Source organism: Danio rerio, chromosome 10, assembly GCF_049306965.1.
Source record: "Danio rerio strain Tuebingen ecotype United States chromosome 10, GRCz12tu, whole genome shotgun sequence".
Classification (NCBI taxonomy): Eukaryota; Metazoa; Chordata; class Actinopteri; order Cypriniformes; family Danionidae; genus Danio; species Danio rerio.
The window spans coordinates 42914854-42934944 of NC_133185.1; the positions used below are offsets into that span (position 1 = coordinate 42914854).

At 34.6% G+C, this 20091-nt stretch overlaps 1 protein-coding gene and 1 long non-coding RNA gene across 15 annotated transcripts in view; one reads left to right on the forward strand and one right to left on the reverse strand.

Annotated features, from left to right (window-relative positions):
- msi2a (musashi RNA-binding protein 2a) overlaps positions 1-3604 on the forward strand; it is a 288870-nt gene extending 285266 nt beyond the window's left edge. For 8 of the 10 annotated variants that reach the window (XM_073913422.1, XM_073913424.1, XM_009305537.5 and 5 more), the window contains 1 exon segment: positions 1753-3604. The gene's annotated coding sequence lies outside the window, so the exon portion shown is untranslated. 10 annotated transcript variants of the gene reach the window in all.
- Positions 1-20091, reverse strand: part of LOC103911773 (uncharacterized) — a 281613-nt gene that overhangs the window by 47356 nt on the left and 214166 nt on the right. For 4 of the 5 annotated variants that reach the window (XR_012386505.1, XR_012386503.1, XR_012386507.1 and 1 more), the window contains one exon: positions 7881-8054. This is a non-coding gene — a long non-coding RNA (uncharacterized lncRNA). The remainder of the gene's footprint in view (positions 1-7880; positions 8055-20091) is intronic. The other variant, XR_012386506.1, reaches the window with a different exon arrangement.

Consider the following 20091-nt stretch of genomic DNA (forward strand, 5'->3'; position numbering starts at 1 on the left):
AGAAAATAAATAAAAATGCCCACTAGGTGTCACTGTAGGGTTTCGAAGCTTTGACACTTTTGCTTCAACAAATTCAGTGTTTCATGAAGCCAAGCTCTGTCCACCACTAGCTCTAGGCTAGTTTTTAATAGCAGATGGCGCTGTATGCTGTACAAATAGCTGTATTTTTTTTGCATCCATTTCCTTACAAATCCCACTTGAACCAAGGTTATAATAGTTTTAGATTTTTCATTAGTTTTAGTTTTTATTTCGTTTTTTGACTTTTTGTTTTTTTAAATTCAGTTAGTTTTAATGACTTTTTAGAGGTTTTTATTAGTTTCTATATTTTGAAACTGCTGTTTTAGTTTATTGTTTATTAGTGTTAGTGCTTTTTTTTTTTAATTGGAACATTTGTCAGATGCACAATTCAAAATCATCAGAATAAATATTGTATAATAAAAACTCAACCAAAGAAAGACTACTTTATTTTGACAAAGAAACGCTACCATTAGCCTTAAGTAAAATATATGAGTAGCTACTTCTGAGGTTAAATACACAGTGGTGATGGGAAGTTCAGATCTTTAATGCGAACCAGATCTTTTGTGACAATCAAAGTTTGGACTCAACATATCAAAAATGTAGTATGCAATCATAGTTTCATTTGGTTTAATCATCACCATGATTAATTCCATTACGACTTTCTGTTATGAAATACTGTAAACTTAAGTTACGCTTGATCCTCTATTTTAAGCCCTCGGTTTACCTGCGCTGCATATGTTCAAGTTTAGTTCAGTCACAGCAGGCTGTCATGTACTGTTTGTTCACTGAATGACGCATGCGCAGTATTATCAGTTCACCGCTTCTTAAATCTGATCCCATGTACTGTTCTAATAACTGAATAACTTGGTATATATTGTGGTTTATTTAGAGTCAGAGGAGGCATTAGGCATGTTAAAAAGTATTTTGTGGAAAAGTGCCTAACGTTACTGAAGACGCGAATCGTTTCAAATGTTCTATAGTTCTACTAGTATAGTTCAACTTTTTTTTTAACTCTCGTTTTTATTTTAGTTAACAAAAATCTTTTTCAATTATATATATATTTTTTTTGTTTTAATCGACTATAATTACCTTGACTTGAACAGTAACTAATCATCAACAAAGTTAGGAAAGGTTTAAGTAAACTACAAGAGTGTTTATAGTGAGTTTACATTTAATCTCATGACATAACAAAGCAACTTACATTGATTCAGCCAAAAAACAGGTGTCCTCGTACATTTGAGTTTACAGCAAAAACTAGTCCAGACCCCACCTGCCATTAAACACTAAGCTCAGTATCTATTAAAAAAAGAATAGTGATGCATTTTAAAAATCTCTGAATTGATATAGAATCAATTTCTCAAACAATTATTTGCTACAGCTCTAAACACAACCCATCCAATTGCAGCATGCATTGATAAACATGAGATGTGCTGTTGAATGATGCTTAGACCAGTGTTTCCCAACCCTGTTACTGAAGGCACACCAGCAGTACATATTTTGGTCGTCTCCATTATCTGACCTATTAACTTCAGTTTTTGGGGTCTCTTCTAATGTTCTGATGAGTTGATTCAGGTGTGTTTGATTAGGAAGAGGTAGAAAATGTCTACTGTTGGTATGCCTTCAGGAACAGGGTTGGGAAACACTGAATTAGACACATACGCATTCAATCACCCAGCCCTAGTGTGTAGTTTCTGCTCTCATGTATCTAATGCTGTATCTGTTCTGATTTGCCAGAGTTTGTCTGGAGGCCCTGGGAAAACATCCGGAGTCTCTGATTGGTTCGTGTACAGTTGATGTCATATAAAGACTTCAAGCACTACAGGTTCTGATTGGTCAAAGGAGAGACGAGGAGGGTGGAACCAAATAAAGTGGACAAGAACAAACACGATCATCTCAGAAAACCAACATCGCAACTGCTGTAACTACTCCAACCCTCCTGTCTCTGCAGGACTTCTCCCTGTTTTTAATTGATTTTTACACGCGCTTCTCTTCCTTTCTGTCAGCTTTTGAAATGACTTTGGCTTTTAGAGACACACTTGTAGATAAGCGAGTTGTTCAGCCGTGATCTTTTTTCACTCATTTTTAGTGTTCGCTAGTCTTGTCAATTTTTTTGCGCTCATGGACAGACGCCACATTGAAAGACATCCATTGGGGGAAAAAAAGAAAATAATCTTAGTAGCTGTTTTTAATTGTGAAGTCTCATTGTGGATCATGATGACCTATTTTTGGGCAATACAGAGGGAGAGGACTCCAATATTTTTATGGTCCTTTTTATATATATATACACACATATATATATCTATCTATCAATGTGTTGTTGTTGTCGTCATTTAGAAAAAGAAAAAAGTATACTGTACAATGTTTTTTTTAAATGAAAACATGGTGGTTTCAAATATAAGAGACAGAAATGTAACTGTAAATATACGTCACCGCATATTAACCAGTTCAGACTTATTTTTCTGATGGTTTAAAAAAAAAAATCAGGGTGAAATACAAATGTTTGACGCAATTATGGTGGATAAAAAAGTAAAATACTCCAGTAATAGATTATGATTTGTTCAATGACTGTAAACGCATAAGCTGAATCATCTGACAGGTGTAAAACCAGCATTTTCATGAGCTCAATCTTTCAGAAACGCCACTCCTGTCTAAAGCACACTGTGTGTAGTGATCAACGAAAGGACGTTTTGCTGTGTTCTGCACATTCTGACACTTTTATACTCCTGAGAAAAGAAAAAAAAAAAAAAGAAGCTTACTATGTCGTCTGTTGTTGTTAATGTTGTCTAATAGAGGACGTTCCTCTTGATTTTGGAAGTTGTACGTGAACGGTTTACTTCTATTTGGGCAGGAGAAAGCAAAGATGTTTTTTTGTTTTGTTTTTAATGAATCATACCTCAGTCCTGTGAGATTTCATTTATTCTGCGCAGATCAAGCGCATAGAGGAAGCTTTGCACTGTGTACAAAAAGAATGAGGGGTTTTCTCTTTGCACATGCTAGCTGTCACGACTGACCTTACACAGATTTGAAGTATGAAAAATTGTTCAGTGAATGTTGCTTTTATTTTTCTGCCGCTGGCGTCCAGAACGCAGGTCGAGAAGAAGCCAAACGAAAAGCAATCTATTACTGGTGCGCTCAGATTTCATTTCAAGGACATAGCGAGCCTTTTATCTGAAATATTGACGTATTTTATTAATATACAGCCAGTTGAAGACACTGAAGAAGAAGAAAAAATGTTGACCCAGAGCTGCTGATGAGTTTTGTTTTTAAGTTGAAAAGCTGTTTTAGGTCAAATGCATATATATAAATAAATAAAATGCAGATTTTTAATGTTCTGATATGTATATTCTGATGTAAATGTGTCTTTTTCTGCTGCAGGTGTAAACTGTTTTTTTGTTTAATGACTTCTCTTTGATTTGGTGTAGTCTGGTGGACGGAGGTGTGTTAAACCCAGAGCCTCCAAAAGATTTACAGCTCCAGTTATATTTAACATCCGGAAGGAAACTGAGCAGAAGATGGAGGAAAACTATTGTAATGTTCAAATGTAAAAGAAAATGTAAAAACAAAACATTAAAAAAAAGGAAACGAAGATGTTTGTTCACTCATTTCAATTTGAGCTTTTTCTTTTCTCTGTCTTTTTAGCTTTTGTGTCATTTAAAGGTGGTACTTCGTGCTCATTTCTAATTAAAACCAAGGTTTGTTAGTTATTTGTATGGAACTGAACAGAACTTGGACTAGGCATTTGCACAAAAAAAACAATTTATATATATATATATATATATATATATATATATATATACATACACACACACACACACACACATGTAATATATATAAAATGACAATTTTCCATTATCACCATCATAGGTTAAAATATTTAGGAAAATTCACATCATAAAATAATTTTAAAGCATTTTTTATTTTATGCTTAAAAAGTGGTTAACATATATTATGGCTAATAGATTATTTTAACCATAAAATGTATATATGTATCTCTCTACATAGGCTCATTCTGAAAACAAATACATATACAAATCTATATACATTTCTGGAGATTGCGAATTATGTAGCCAGAAAAACGCATGGCTGCATTTCATCATTAAAGTGAATGCTACGCAGCTGTATGACGCCGTTCCTTTTCGTGGTTACCTCCGTGTGGTCAGCTTTTCTGCTGTTACCAGTTTGATCAGTAGCTCGCCGCTCATGTCTGAGGATTTGAGATGCAGAGCAGAGTAGACCGTGACTATGGTGTTCGAGGGTGAGAATGTGGAAAAAAAAAAACTGAAAATGTGGTAATACATAAATAAATCAGGCTGCCGTGAGGGCTTTCCTTTTTCTGGATTGCTTTTTAAAACACTGCTGGGTTGGGTTTAGGGAAGTGGATGGATGCTGGCCTACCTGTGCTTTTTAAAATACTGTTGGTTGGGTTTAGGGAAGAGGGTGGATGGGGGAGTATTGGTCAGTCAGTCAATAAGTCAGTCGACAGTGGCCTCTGGTAAATTACGTGAGGAGAGCAGGCACGAATTGCACTCACGGGAGAAATTTGAGATTTAAAAAAAGTACACACAGTGGCCTCTGGTGGATTTGCGAAGACAAAAACGTAGATCCTGGGTCTTATTTGGTACTCTCCAGAAATGTATTTAGCGGTACATAATCAGAATGAGCCAGAATTTATAATTATATATTTATTTATACATACAGGGTGATTCAAAAAGAATACCACAACCTCAAATCTGTATTTAATCAAAGAAACATGATGGAACCTTTCAGCAATCAATGTGAAGAGAACTTAACTTATATCAGAGCTATCACAAATCGATGATTGAAAGAGCTTATCTCTCTTTCTCTTAGAGTTCTCGATTTTCAATCACCCTGTATAACAGGTAACAAGGTTTACAATAAGGTTGTATTAGTTAATGTCATTTAATGTATTTACTAACATGAACAAACAATGAACAATACATTTATTACAGTGTTTGTTAAAGAAAATACAGTTGTTCATTAGTTCGTTAACTCGCGGTGCATTAACTAATAATGCATCAGTAAATGCTGAACTAATGCTAAACAAGTATTGTTTTTTCTTAGTTCATATTAGTAAATACCTAAAATGAAGCCTAACTGTACAGTGTGACCATATCAGTACCAATTGCCTAAAAATTGAATAACTATACAAATGTTAACTACATTAAAATCAGTTAACAGTTAATAAAGCATTTACAACCTTATAAATTAGTATTTGCCTTAATGATAATATATAAATGTTGATATGAATAGTTTATTAATCATCTACTAACTCATTCTGAATAATGTTAAAACCTCAACTACTCTAAATACAAATGATTAATAAATGATGCGATACTTAATTAAGTCATGACAAATTAATCACTTACAGTTTGAAAGTACAGTCATTCAGCACCTTATACACGTGCTTCTAAGTCAATAGTAGAGCATTTGTATCTTCAGTTATAAACTGTTTACTGATATCTGCTAATGTAGAGTTAATGCTTATCTGTTAATGAATTCAGTATTTGCTAATGCTTCATAAATGATTTATTGTGTGTAGTTGTTATAAAGTGCTACCCCATTGGGTAATCATAACTATTGCATTAAGTACTATTTACTAATATAAAAAAAGTCATTTAGTTAGTTAGTAATTTAGGTAGTTTCCCCCACAGTCCAAAGACATGTGGTACAGGTGGATTGGGTAGGCTTAATTGTCCATAGTGTATAGGTGTGAATGGGAGAGTATGGGTGTTTCCCAGTGATGGGTTGCAGCTGAAAGGGCATCCACTGCGTAAAACATGTGCTGGATAAATTGGTGGTAAATTCCGCTGTGGCGACCCCAGATTAATAAAAGGACTAAGCTGAAAAGAAAATGAATAAACACAAGTCATTCTTACTTATACTGAGGAACATTTACTCAGATCAATTAAGTTATGTTAACTCACCTGAAACTTTACTCTGAGGAATAATGCTGGTAAAGTTTACTTAAACTACAGTCTTAATTATACATAATTAAATTGTAACATGGTAACTAATAAAAACCACAGGCTCTCCTGTTTCTCTTATGTTTATATTCTTTAGCAGTCAATATTACACTTTACGTCTATGGAAGATTGAGGTCATAAAGTTAGAGAATGTGTAACATCATATTCATCTAAAGACGGTTTATGTGCATGTAACCCCACTGGCAGGGCGCAAGCCAGCGATACCGGCATGCATAGGAGAAAAATGCTCTGAGGAGGCTAAAGATTGCGGAACAACGTCTGTTGCTGGATTCGAGGAGTGAGGTTTAGGCGATCTCCAGCTAGCTTCCGTTACATAAGGGCAAATACAGATGACCAAAACATCATTCACTTATTTTGAATACTCTTTTTATTACTTATAATGTCCAAGACATTGATATTAATATTAAATGCTACTTTTGTGCCATTTTTTTTCCTCGTTTATTTACTGGGTTAAAAATCTTAAATTATTCCATCTCCACCTGCTGGTGAAAAAGCAGCTGGCGATCTTCAATCTGCAATCTATTGCTTTTCCTGCAGTTCCCGGATGTAATGTTGAATTTTAACAGTCGAATTTGAACCACTGAATTTATGGAAGCGAATATTTGAACTTAAATAAAATGAACTGAAAATTGCCTTTTTAATATTATACATCATATTTTTAAAGGGTATTGAACATTTTGTGAGTGAAATCTGGAAATTGAATGTGAATTATTGAATTTAAAAGTATGAAAACATATGAAACATATTTTTAGTTGAAATATTCACAGCTTAAATAAACAGATGTGTTAAATTTTAGGACCTAAAAATACAAACCCTGGAATTCAAGTCATTAAAACGCAAGAACTTGTTAATTTGGTCTATTATTTTTTTCGGTTTGTGCTATTCAACAAGCTTTTTAATGCAACACTTTTGCCATAGATTTTGTTCCATACTGTTAGGTTGGGGTTAGAGTTAGTGTAAGCTGACATGTACTTGCAAAGTGTCTTATAGTCAGTTAAATGTCTGTTGAATGTCAGTATCAACAGATAATAAGCAGACAGTCTACTAATACTCAACTGGACCATCAAAATAAAGTGTTACCCACAAAACTAGCATGTCCTGACGATAACTACCCACAATTGTTTAAAATTCTTTAAATTAGCTTGTCTATATATTGGCACTTTTTAACTATTCATTCATCCATTTTGCTTCAGTCACTTTATTCATCAGGGGTCGCCATAGCAGAATGAACCACCAACCATTCCAGCATATGTTTTACAGAGTGGATGCCCTTCCAGCTGCAACCCAGTACTGGGAAACACCCATACACATTCATCACATACTACAGCCAATTTAGTTTATTCAATTCACCTATAGCGTATGTCTGGACTGTGGGGGAACTGGAGCACCCACAACAACAACAGGGAGAACATGCAAACTATCATCATGGCAAAGATAAAAGAAATCAGTTATTATAAATGAGCTATTAGAACTATTGTGTTTAGAAATGTGTTGAAAAACCTCACTTAAACAGAATTAGCCTCCTGTATATTTTTCCCCAATTTCTAACTTCAACTGTATATATCTTTTTTAAGAATTGAAAGATGGATAAATCTGTATGTGTGCGTTTTTAGGCCTATTTTTGTCCACGTGTGTCCCCCATCAGCTGTCTTTGCGCTGTCAGCTCCAGCAGATCCTCCATCTCCTAAAGAGAGGCTGTCATGCTGCTTTCTGCTCAAAATCTACCCTAAAAACCCTGCGCTTCACTTCAGCCTGGATCTGTCAAACTGCAGATCTTCAGCCTGATATAAACATGATGCTGATCAATAATTACTCTGCAGGCTCACAGCTTTATTATTGATGCAGAAAGTCACTCACCGTCTTCACGTGGGACTGGTCTTGCTGGGGTTCAGTTCAGTTGGATTGTAGACTTGCTTTGAGGATCCCATGTCGTTACAACTCTTTAAAAAATTGTTTCTGAAAAGTTGTCAATTTTGCAGATTCAACAGGGTTAATTCATTCTGACACCAGGCCACAATGCATGACAGGTACCTGGCAACACAGAAATGCAATGCAATGCAATAACAGAAATAAAAACCTTTAAAAACCTCAAAACTCCTGCCCCTGCTCTAAGAAGGAAATATGCAATTGATGTAATTAAGTAATGTAAATTAACAATGTTCAATATATATATATATATATATATATATATATATATATATATATATATATATTCAAAATGCATAAGTAAATTATTAATAAACTATTTAAATTAACATTTATCTATTTATTCAGTCATACACTCACCAGCCATTTTATTAGGTACACCTGTCGAACTACTCGTTAACGCAAATTTCTAATCAGCCAATCACATGGCAGCAACTCAATGCATTTGAGCATTTAGACATGGTCAAGACGATTTGCTGCAGTTCAAACAGAGCATCAGAATGGGGAAGAAAGAGGATTTAAGTGACTTTGAACGTGGCATGGCTGTTGGTCCCAGACTGACTGGTGTGAGTAATTGAGAAACTGCTGATGTACTGGGTTGTTCACGTACTACCATCTCTAGGGTTTAAAGAGAATGGTCTGAGAGGAGAAAATACCCAGTGAGTGGCAGTTCTGTGGATGCATATACCTTGTTGATACCAGAGGTCAGAAGAGATAGGCCAGACTGGTTCCAGCTGATAGAAAGACAGTAAAATAAATAAAATAAAAAACTCAAATAACCACTCGTTACAACTGAGGTCTACCGAAGAACATCTCTGAATGCACAACAAGCCCAACGTTGAGGCAGATATGCTACAGCAGCAGAAGACCACACCGGGTGCCACTCCTGTCAGATAAGAACAGGAAACTGAGGCTACAATTCACACAGGCTCACTGAAATTGGACAATAGAAGAATGGGAAAAACGTCGCCTGGTCTGATGAGTTTTGATTTCTGCTGTAACATTCTGATGTTAGGGTCAGAATTTGGCATCAACAACATGAAAGCATGGATCCATCCTGCCTTGCTTCAACGGTTCAGGCTGCTGGAGGTGGTGTAATGGTTAGGGGGTTAATTTCTTGGCACAGTTTGGGCTCATTGGTACCAACTGAGCATTATGTCAACCCCACAGCCTACCTGAGTATTGTTGCTGACCATGTCCATCCCTTCATGACCACAGTGTACCCATCTTCTGATGGCTACTTCCAGCAGGATAATACACCATGTCATACAGCGCGAATCATCTCAGACTGGTTTTTTGAACATGACACTGAGTTCACTGTACTCAAATGACCTCCACAGTCACCAGAGCTCAATCCAAAGAGCATCTTTGGGATGTGGTGGAACAGGATATATACATCATGGATGTGCAGCCGCCAAATCTGTAGCAACTGCGCGATGCTATCATGTCAATATGGACCAAAATCTCTTAGGAATATTCCTAGTACCTTGTTGAATCTAAGCCACGAAGGATCAAGGCAGTTCTGAAGGCAAAAGGGGTCCAACCCGGTAGTAGTAAGGTGTACCTAATAAAGTGGCCGGTGAGTGTATTTTAATGGTTACTTTTTATGGTAATAATAAATGCTTTAATAACTCAAATTCATCCAGTTTTGTAACCTAATCTAAAGTGAGGTCTATTTATGCTTTATAAATCCTTTATAAATGACAATTATAGACTTAAAATCAAATTAACAATAAATATTTGCAATCTTATCTAAAAAGATAAAAATAAAATTACTGTAAATCTTAAACATTGCTGAATATCAAGAGACAAAATACATCATACAACTGGATAAAGCAACAACAATATATTAATTTAACAATATATTATGATACAACATATCAATGTTATTTAGCGATGTTTAAACTGTGCAGTGATTTTTTTAATACGATTAAAAAATAAAAGTTTTTTTATTTGATACAGTTTCATTTGTGTATCTTGAAATTAATAAAGTCGTCTAAACAAAAGTGGAGCTGGATCTCAGAAAACATGCTGCACATGCTAGGGTAAAACTACAATGAGGTATTTAAAATGTTGAGGAGCAAGCTCATTGGCTGCTGAGGAAACATCACCTGTACCATGTAGTTGATGACATAGCAGAAAGGCAGATTAATAAATACAACAGAACTTTGTATTTAGACCTTTTTTGTTTGTTTGTTTAAATGACAATTGGTGGAAATAACAAATCAGAGTTATTATGCCAAATATTAATTTCATAACTCTTCTGAAGTTAAAACAGTGCTATTGTGTTGCTTAAAAGTCAATATAAACATGTCTAAGATCAAGGATGTTGTTTCGACGACGTTATGCTTTGTATGACCACCATATTTCCCAAATGATGTTAAACAGAGCAAGGAATTTTTCACAGTGTTTCCTATAAATTTTTTTCTTCTGGAGAAACTCTTATTTGTTTTATTTCGGCTACAATAGAAGCAGTTTTTAATTTTTTAAACACTATTTTAGGGTCAATATTATTAGCCCCTTTAAATAATATTTTCCCCCGCTTTGTCTACAGAACAAACCAGTTATATAATAACTTGCCTAATTACTCTAACTTGCCTAATCAACCAAGTTAAGCCTTTAAATGTCACTTTAAGCTGAATACTAGCATCTTGAAAATTTTCTAGTAAAATATTATTCAGTCATCATGGCGAAGATAAAAGAAATCAGTTATTAGACATAAGTTATAAAAACTATTATGTTTAAAAATGTGTTGAAATAAAATCTCTCTGTTAATCAGAAATTAGGGGAAAATATACAGGGGGACTAATAATTATGACTTTACTTGTACATTTAACAATAAAACATTTGGAGGAAACATAAAATCACTTCAATTAAAAATATTTAAATAAAGCTCTGCCAACTCACAGAGACGTTCACATGCGTGCAAACTTTCCTCCTCAATTGGCTCATTTTGGCTTTCATGGGCTCTATAATAACATTTTCTACCTCATGAATTTTGCTGAATATGAAATGAATATCTTCATAAATGGATATTAAGGCTTTAGCTGTGCTTAGCCGCTGGACTATAATAGAAACTCACATTTTTGCTTAAGCTGAACAATAACTCGCGGCAAATAATCCGCCGAGGTATAAAAACCTAATGCCGCACATATCTTTATTAGTCTGAGAAATATTTCCTCTGATCGATAGATAAAAATACATGGTTCTCATATATATGCTGTCAAAAGTACCTTATTAAACTTTCATCTTTCTCTAGAGTTCACCAAAATAGCTGAACGGTATTAACTACAGATGTGCTGCCTATAGGATCATTCATTTAGAGCAGATGACAGGTCAAATATATGATTCTGTCAGAGATAAAGATCATTCATCACCACACACACGTTCTCTATTACTGTACGGCCTAATAATATCATTCAAAGCGCTGATGAGATTCAATCTGGAATATATGAGCAAACAAACAGGCCTGCCTTCATTAAAAGCTGAATATTGTTTTAGTGCCGCGCTCGCTAATGCTTCCATCTCCTTTTACAATGACACCCAGTCAGCAAAAAATGCTAATCTGCTTTTATTGACTGTGTTTGCGCCATGCTCAAATACGCCCATAAACGAAATCGAATGACTTTCGCATCACATAATGCAATTTATGAGAATATCTACACCATATTTTGTGGGAAAACAATCCCATATGGGTGAGCTGCTGTGTTTTTAATCAATACGCTAATAATCATGCCTATAGAAATCCACAAATATACTTAATTCACATTGTTGCGCTCTGTATCAGCAGGGTCTTATATGAAATCAACTTTATTTTCCCCAAGTTCTCCCTTTTCTTTCTTCTTTATTTGTAATTATTTAATTATAGTTATTTTTCCATTTAATGGTTCCATTCATATTTAGCAGTCAAAATTTCACATTTTACAACATAATACAGTTTCATAGCACCTACACTATTAGGAACTTGATCAAGTGTGTATTTTTGTACAATTATGTTCAAATAAAAACATGGTTGAAAAAGTATTATTGATTGTTCCTATAACAGGGTTTCTGTAGGTTTTATGAAGATTAATTCAAGACCTAATTCGGTCTCACTTTATTTCGAAGATCCCTTTAAAGCATTTAGCATGCCAACTAATACTCATTAGATTATAAGTAGACTGTTAGGTTGGGGTTAGGGTTGGAGTTAGGGTGAGTGTAAGTTGACATGTACTTGCATGGTATAAGTTTCTTTTAGTCAGTTAAATGTCTGTTTAACCAGTTAAACTCTGCTGCTATTTTGGGATTTTGCCTACCCAAATTTAAAAGCTTCCCAAATCCATATGCAGAGGTGTAAATGCAAAAATTTGGCATCATTTTAAAGAAAACCCTTTGAATTTTCAAAAACACAATTGAAAGTGTTTAAAATGTCTGCATATGTTGTCTGTGTCATAATAAACACCTAAAAAAAAAAAAGGCGCTTTTTGTATTTTTTTTTATAAACTCAAATTTAAAAAGTGTACCTTTTAGGTTCTGTGTGGTCTAGGGTACTGTAATTAATTTGGGTGGTTCCTGCACATGTCTGTAATCATAGGAAAAAAGAAAAATGTCTCTACCATAATCTATGCAAAAGTTATTGTCTTCCAACTGATGAGAGGTGCTATACAAACCACAGAGACCGATCATTGTTTTCATATTTCACTATTCTTTTGTTTGATCAAACATAATTCACTGTGTTTGGACCACGTCAGACATATAAAAGGATTACTTATGCACATCACCTCAAAAACAGAGGAGAAATGGCCCTGAAGCGCACAGCATAAGGTAAGAGATGACAGCTGTCTGTGCTATCTGGGGCTGCTTATTGATCATAAATGTACTGTTTTCACTTCTGGGCCATGGAGACACCGAAATTCATTCAGCAACTGTTTGATATGTGAATATAATTCAGTAGAAAGAATGCTAGAACTGTATGAGCACCGGCAAGAGCTTTCATTTGAGCTATAACTTGTACATGTGTCATATATGAACCATATTGAAAATGTGAAAATAAACCAATGTTCAATACCCAGCTCGGGTTTCCGAAATACAGTTTTTTTTAAGCGTTAATAACTTTTGTACAGTAGTTTGAAAACCAAAGTGAGGCATATGTGCATATGATATAAATTCTACACTTTCAAACGAAACCGCTTACAGGGGTCTGGTGCAATGCCAGGCCTTTAAATCTTAAAGCGAATGTCGATGACGTCAAGTTTAACTGGTTTTAAGGAGCACTATCAGCAGGTATTAAGCAGACAGGCTACTAATATTCAAACGAGAGTAATTGGTATGTAGTTACAATGCAACTTTTAAGCAACAAAATGTGCAATAGGAACCATGAAAATAAAATCTTATCCCAAATTCAAGAGAAAAAGTAAAGAAAAAAAAATAAGAAAGTAACACAATGGGCCACATCAAACAACCAGTACAATAAGGGGCAAGACATGTTTGGCGTGATTTGTTGCTAACAAATCTTTGCACTTAACAAACAAATTATAACAAAAATTAAATATGTAGGCTAATGGATGTCTTCAGTGGAGTGTGTACAACCCTGTTTCCTCATCCACGAAAGTAAAGGAGTAAAGAGTAAAATTAAAAAGAAAGTAAAGAGGCTGAACGGAGGAGGCTTGTTCTTTATCCTCGCGCTGCAGATGCTCTGTTTAACTGTTTTCTCACTAGTGAAGCGTTCAGTTTTTCTACTTATAAAGACCACCATGTACATAGCAAATGCGCCATGATGCAACGCAACTGACTATTAAAGGGAATGAGAAATGAGATTCTGATTGGTTTAATGTATGTTATGCTCAAAACACACCCATAACTCATTAAGAGAATAAGCACAGTCCTAAACATGCGGCGGCCCGTATTTTTCCATCCTTAGAATAGTAAAAGTGAATTCGGATATCCCCTTCATGCTTTTTGTGCCATGTGCTTTAGACTTTGTGTCTAGATCGTTAAATGATGCCTAAAGTGTGAATTTTTTTTTCTTCTCGAAGTATAAATATTTACAGCAAGGAAATGATGATATAAATCAGTGGAAGGAAATTAGTTATATTTGTAACAATTCAAAAATTGATAATAAAAGTTCTAATAATAATATGGTTATTAAACTAAAATAGCTTAAGATTTGAATAATTCTGAAAACATTAGAAAACGCAAACTTAACTTACTGTACCTGCCCGCTGCACAAAATTTAATCTTCCTCAGTTTTATCTGTTTAGTTTAGCAAAATGTTTAGATATTTGAACAACAGATATACCAACTTTTTTTTTTTTTAACAATTTTACTTATTATCAGAAAAGTGTCTAATTTGTTGGAATTCACACATTTTCATTCCTGTAGACAACTATGGGAATATATGAATATCACATATTTAACATCAAATATCATGTTTGGATTTTAAAACATCAAATTAATTGCAGTTTACCTATTATTTTCAAGCATTAATATTACAAGTATGCACATAGTGCACAGTAATTGTGTACACCATCTTTTCTCAGTAAATATAGACTATATATGTAATGAATATAACTGGTTAGTACTGGTCATATATATATATATATATATATATATATATATATATATATATATATATATATATAAAGGCCATGTCTAGTCATTGTGATGCCACTTGGCACATGAATCAAGTTGGTGCGCTGCATTTAAAAGGATTCACTAGCGCAGATCATGAGGAAAACCTAATCCAACACCAAACACTCCTCACTCATGTGGGTTGCACCAGCTAGCCGGTTGTTCCATGTGTCGTATGGAACTTTGTGGTTTAGTTTTGTTGTCTCTTGTTGCATTGTTTTTTGAAAGCTAAGCTTTTCTGTAAACTACTTGACCTTATTATTAGAAACTGAATAATCACTGTAAGACTTGGATTACTAGATTTTTTTCAGTTTTTGTTTTGCAAACTAGTTTTGTTTTGATAGATTGTGTAGGTTAAATTATGCGTCATTTATTATGATGTCAAAGATTAGGGTTTTGTTTTGAAAGTATTTTAAAAATTAAAAATAAAAATTTGTACAATTAAAGGTAAAAAAAAAAACTTTATAAACTAAATGTATGCAGACTAATATACTATTAGTCATGTGAAGATTTACCAAAAATTTTGTATTGTTGGTAATTGGATGTGTTTATATCGATTGGGTAGCTTTACATAAAGGAAAATTAAGACCTGTTTAAATTTAAGACAAACAAGACAATATTTCAGTAAATTTATGGCCTTTTAAGGGCTAAAACTTTAATTGAAATTTAAGATATTTTAAGACCCCCGAGGACACTGCTGGCTCAGGGACCAGCGGAAACTTGCAAAATGCAAACAACACATTCATGCCACACTGGCAGGAGCTGGTCTGTAGAGGCGTGTCTGATCCTCCATGAATATTCATATGTGCTTTATAGCCGTGTGTTTACGAGCGTCTCCTGCTGTAAAGATGCGTAGGAGTGGAGCAGACCCCGCTGCAATTCGCCTCTCGTTAACAGTAATTAAGCATCAGTCTGAAGCTCAGGCTTAATTGGCAATTAACGATATGTTTGATAAGGGTGAGTGTGTCAGGTCTATGTTTAGAATACATTAAGGTAAATAAGCACTCAGAGTGCACGGAGATGCTCGTGATGCAAACAAACTTATACACTAAAGCAGACTGCAGGCTTAAAGACACTCTCATGGTAACAGAGTGAACATTCTTCATCGTTACCATCAAAAATATTTATTAGACACAAACCTGGTCAATACTCGAGGTGCAAAGCATTCTGGGTAAGCAACAGCAGTAAAGTCAAAGTCCTTTTAAGGCAAGTCATTTCACTCAGCTGCCATCTTTGAAGGCCTCTTGGGCCAGTATGCTCGGGCATTCTGTATGAATGGGGAAACAACAAATCCTCCAAAACAGCTTGCCAAGCTTACTACTAAATTTCATATTAGGAATCACAAATAAAATTAAACAACAGCCGTCTCTTCAGTTTCATTTCTAAACGCTCGAATCACACATCTGCAAAAGTCTGGACTGAGTCCCTCCCTTCGGAAGACCTACCCCTCACCGACAAAGGTCAAGAATGTGTCCCATACATGAGCTCATTCGTCTTATTTTAACTGCTATGCCATTATAAATAGAGAAATAATCCATCAAAAAAGGCATTCAGACCAAGCGGAATCCTCTGTTGGCTTTCGCTTCAGTGTGACTTCAGCTAATCAGTTTGCTAATGCCATATAGATATTTTATGACTGTATTTTCAGCATTAATGTAACTTGTTTAGCACAAAAGTTGGTAACATACAATAAGAAATCTTACCTATCTATGTTCTGCCTTTGGGCTTTGTTTTCTTTGTTTGATTGTTACTACACCCATACACAGCGCTTAAGTCCAGCATCTTTACATTGGCTTTAGTCTTGACTAGTGAGATTGAATGACTATGTCCTGGGAGCACTGTACAAATGTGGCCGTGCTATTGACATGTTCCGGGCCCATACAGTATGTGATATCTAGTATATATATGTATGGGCCAATGCTAACAAATATTTTTATTTTATAATCTGACATAAGAGAGGTCTTCTTTCGCTACTGTATTGTTTTTAAATAGAGTAAATGTTTTGTAAGTAACTTTTATTCTAAATCTTGGACCTTGGACAAAAAAAAAATGACCAATAAAAAGGTGTTAGGCACCAAAAGCGGCCCATATTAAAGTCATTTTTGAACAATATTTTGGCTATTACTGTTGTCCATGAATTTTCAAATGTATTTTCTTTTCTTTACAAAATGTTTTATGTTTTTAAAAATTATTATTTAGTTTTTTTATTGAAATGGCCAAATTCTGTAAGGTTGAATAATAAATGACAATAGACTAATTTAAAACTTTAACAGATTCCTATTTTTTTCTAATGATATTTGACGTAATAAATTAGTATTTTAAAAATAAGTCTTGTTTCATATTTCTCTATTGTACATATAGGAAATATTTTTGGTACATCAAAAACTGCGGTTTTGATGACCATCTAACAAGCTAATTGAATTAAAATTAGTGTTCATAAAATCTCATAATTAAATGGAAAAAGAGGCGTATAACTGCAAAAAGGTCCACTTTTAGAGAAAAAAAGGACCACCTCTTTCACCAGGCTGCCAACGGGACTGGTTTAACAAACTGATTTTTATTGACATTTTAGCAAAGTATATGATGTATAAGAATAATATAGAGCTGCAACAACGAATCGATTAAATCGATTAAAATCGATTACTAAAAGAGTTGGCATAGAATTTCATAATCGATTCGTCATCCTGCGCAACATGGAGACGTTTGATTAGGCACGGGACGATAACTGTTTTCAAGGTATACCGCGGTTCGGAAAAGTCAAGGTTTTAAAACAGTCAAAATTTTCTGCTACTGTATACCGTTACTAAGGTATGAGTACGGTTTTTTTATTTACTTTTTTTTTTTAGAACAACAGTATCTCCACTGAACTTTGGCACGTTAGCTGGTGAAGAGCCAGAGAAAGACATGTCATATTAACACAATTATGCACTAACCACCCAATGCTTATTTTATGAATTAGACGTGTAAATATACACAAGTACTACTGAAACAAAACATTTAGTTTGTAAAACACACAAGAAAGCCTTTGGAAGTCTAACAATCCTTTCAAATATAATTTGCCGATGTGTTTTATTCATATCAGATACACATAGTGAAAGTAACAAGGTAAGGTAAAGGTATTCTTCTCTAATTTTGCCAGCCACTGAATCATGCGTGTTTCGCTCTACTGAATAAGGCATATGATCGGACGCAAGTAAACATGTCGACGTCCATCTCTCGTTATGGATCACAATAATTTATACCATCTTTTAAACAAATAAATACACTTACACATTTTTGTGAATTACAATATCAGGCAGTTGATGACATGAGCAAGCGTGTGAATATTTTGTATTAAACTGGAAAAGCATAACAAAATAGATACATCTGTCATACAGCGCACTGAAGACTCAAGACACGTTTTTATTCACTTGCCTTTTTTGCATCATTCATTTTTCCAGCTATAGTCATGTATAGCTACATTACAAAAATCCTTTTCTTACTAAGTTATTTAGTCTCATTTTCAGCTCAAATAATTAAAAAAAATCTTGAATCAGGATTGCTAGAAAATAGCATGAGAAATTGAAATGATGCTTAAAATTTCTGTTTGAGATAATCTCTCATGAAGATTATATTTCTTGCCCCATTTGCAAATAATTTTTAACCAAACAATCACTTAATTTTAAGGTGTTTTTTTTTCAGACAAGACATAATTGCTTATATTTCATGTGTCTTGTATGTATCTTCATTTAAAATAGCTTTTAGCTATTTAGATTGAAAACAGGACAAAACTACTAAGTTCAATTTTTTTTTATTATTATGATTAGAACAGCTCAGGGATGTTCAAAGAGCAACGTTTATGCACTTTCTCAAGACTGTGGTCCTGTTTTTGAATAAAGGGTTGAAAATAAATGCTTTCCTTTTTTTTTGATCAGATGCATTGATTATTAAAATAATGGTTAGTTGCAGCCCTAAAACAATATATTTAATAATAAACCTGTAAAAGAACAGAATGTACTTTATTTATTGATCAGACAATATATCGCTTTATTAAATATGTCAATAAAAGTCACTTTTTTCAACTTTTCAAGTTTAAAAGTTGCTGGGAGAAAGATCAAGGTCCCATAATGCAATTCAAAAGGATGAATAAATGGGGGAAAATAAAAAAACATGAATCACAGAATACAGAAAACTGCCAACAATTTTTTTTTAATGTACAGTATTTCAGCCCAATATTGGCCGATCCTTTATTTTAGGTGATTTATAAATCTTAAAAAGTTAAGTTTTGTAAACTAGGGTCAAAATTGAGATGCCTAAAAATTAATTATCAATTATTATAGCAAACTCAACACAGATACACCAACTGGCCCAGCCGGGACTTGAACCAGCGACCATCTTGCTGTGAGGTGGCAATGCTAACCACTTAGCCACCATACCACCCCACACCTAAGGTTCAGTTGCAATGTCGTTCTTGTACCACCAGTCGCACCAAATTGGAAAAATAATGACCAAACCCGTCCTCAAAGCCTGATTCCCTCTGAAGATTGCTTTTTAGATTTTAAACGGAAGCCATTACATTAACACATGCTCCAGTGGAAGTAAAAGCTCTGGCGAGAGCATAACTTTTTCAAATTAAACCGCTATGAGACCTTAATTATTCCATTGGAATGGGGTCAAGGATGAACTGCAACAATGTAATTATATTAGATCAGCCAGAACTCAAAGGTTATTTCAGACGTTTGGCAGCGCGGCGGAGCAGCTTAGCCAACGAAAACCGCTCATAAACAAACCTGTGTCAACTCAATAAAGATAATGTGAATCTGGGCGAAAAGAGGATATTGGCCAACACGCGTTTCAGAAAACATCTCGTGTCTTGATAAGCGTGCAGTGGTTTGGGAGAGGAGAGACGTCTTTCCGGAGAACTTCTCTCTCCGCCGGCGCGCCTGTTTTTCCCTCCCAGAAGGTCGTTTGGTTAATGCACATTTTGGTCTTCACAGGCTCTTAACTGCTTTTTAATCAGTGATTATTAGAGATGTGGAAGGCTGTGCAGGCGCCGGAGTCCCCAGACGCAGGAGAGTGCCTGTCAATATGTCATGTCAATTAGGCCCAGCGAGAGACACCAGGAGGAATGAGCTCATCGCTGAGCACCAGCACACTGCTTCTGAATCATAGTAGTGTGCTGGATCTGTACAGGGGAGAGTTTTTTTTAATATGTAGTAGTGGACATGCTGGACGATGCACTAGACGATTATTGGAAATCACTAGCTACACTGTAAAATAAATAAATAAATAAAATACTGGGTGCCTTACATTTTAAGCCAAATTGAATTAACCTTATGAGTCAATTGAACTTACAGAAGTCAAATTTATTAGGCCTCTTGTGAAATATTTATTCTTTTTCACATATTTAACATTATTTAATATTTAAACAATTTTTCATAGTATTTCCTATAATATTTTATCTTCTAGAGCAGTGGTTCTCTAACTTTTTTCACCAAGTACCACCCCAGAAAAAAATTGTCTCTCTGAGTACCACCATAATGACCGGTATTGA